The 1,492-nt window shown below is 41.5% G+C and overlaps 1 long non-coding RNA gene across 1 annotated transcript; it reads right to left on the bottom strand.

Annotated features, from left to right (window-relative positions):
- Window positions 1-601: 601 nt before the first annotated feature.
- LOC146182870 (uncharacterized) lies at window positions 602-1,029 on the bottom strand. The gene is made up of 3 exons (XR_014708437.1): window positions 997-1,029; window positions 882-923; window positions 602-800 (listed from the first exon to the last, which is right to left on the bottom strand). It is a non-coding gene; the product is annotated as an uncharacterized LOC146182870 (long non-coding RNA).
- Between the last annotated feature and the right edge of the window lie 463 nt (window positions 1,030-1,492).

Consider the following 1,492-nt stretch of genomic DNA (forward strand, 5'->3'; position numbering starts at 1 on the left):
GGCGTTCTCTAGACCCCAAGGCTACAAGCCTTCCTGTAGCTCCGGAATAGCTGTGCTAACGCTACGCTAGTAGAAGTCTTGAGAACCTCTTACCTAGAAAACTTTTATACCAGTTTTAGACATTGCTTCTAGCTCTAGCTGTACTATAGCTGTGCTAGTAGATGTCTTTAAATAATCTTGCAAATTTTATTGGTGCGTCTATATCGTCTATCGATATTGTGCCATCTCCTGCTGTGCCTGTTCGCTGCTCAAGATTCAAACCTTCAGCAATTCACCCATTTTTTTCCAATTTTGTTTAGCTTAAGTACTTTAGAATAAATTGAGAAAAAACTTGTTCGTCAAGCAATGCGCTGTACATGTGACTTCACATGAGGAACTGAGGGCTACAATTCTACACTCAATGTGAACACACATGCTAGTGCGCCAAGAACACATGCTTCTCCAGTCTGCGTAATGTTTTTATTGCACTGAATGTACAAAAAGCAACTGTCAAATTAATTAGCACTATATATTTTGTTGCAGCAGTTGAGCATCTTCTGCAGAAGGAAAAAAAGCCAAATGACCTGCACAGGCACAAAAAAAGAAACTTCAGGTCATTGGCATCTATGCACAGTGCGGTGGCTTACCGGAGTGAAATCAATCAGACCCGTCCACTGAGGAGGTCCTGCATGAAAACAAAACTCCCGCAACTTGCAGAGATACACAACTATGAAGGGAGCTAAAGGTAGTGGTAGCTAAGCTTATCATAAATATTAGTAACTGCCTTTCCTGGTGGTCCTGGAAACAAAATTTTAATTGACCTGCAGATTGAAAATATCAAAATAAGTTGAGGCAATTGGCATCAGTTCAAAATGCACCGATGGTAAAACGCAGCGACCTACCGTCAACTCAGTAAAGCCGAAAGCAACTCCACACGATGGTTCCTGCATGAAAAGAAACTAATTTTTGCAGCTTGCACCACGAAGTGTGGAGTCTAAGCTGTGTGCGATGACTTACCACTTCTTCCAGAGTGCTTTGAAAACAAATTTCAATCAACCTGCACAAACAAAACTACCTTTAAGAGAGCTGAGGCCACCGACGCCTAATCAAAATGCACGGGCTTACCATAAATGCAAACAGAACCATCCACACGGGGGGTCCTGCAAGAAAAAAAAAAATTCCACAGCTTGCAACGATACACAAAATTATGAAGTTAGCTGCAAGTAGTGGCATTTGAGCTAAGTGCACTGACTTACCATAAACATTAAGAGCTGACTTCCCTGGCGGCGTTGGAGACAAAAATATTAATTGACCTGCACAGATACAAAATAATGAGTTCAGGTGACTGGAATCAATTTAAAACACACCGACCGACCATCAACTCAGTAAATCCTAAAAAGCTATTCTGCACAATTGGTCCTGCATGAAAAGAAAAAATTTTTGGCAACTTGCATCATGAAGTGTGCAGTCTAAGCTGTGTGCGACGACTTACCACATCTTCCAGAGTGCTTTG

Source organism: Amblyomma maculatum, chromosome 7 (genome assembly GCF_055883805.1).
Source record: "Amblyomma maculatum isolate TAMU_Amacu chromosome 7, ASM5588380v1, whole genome shotgun sequence".
NCBI classification, from domain to species: Eukaryota; Metazoa; Arthropoda; class Arachnida; order Ixodida; family Ixodidae; genus Amblyomma; species Amblyomma maculatum.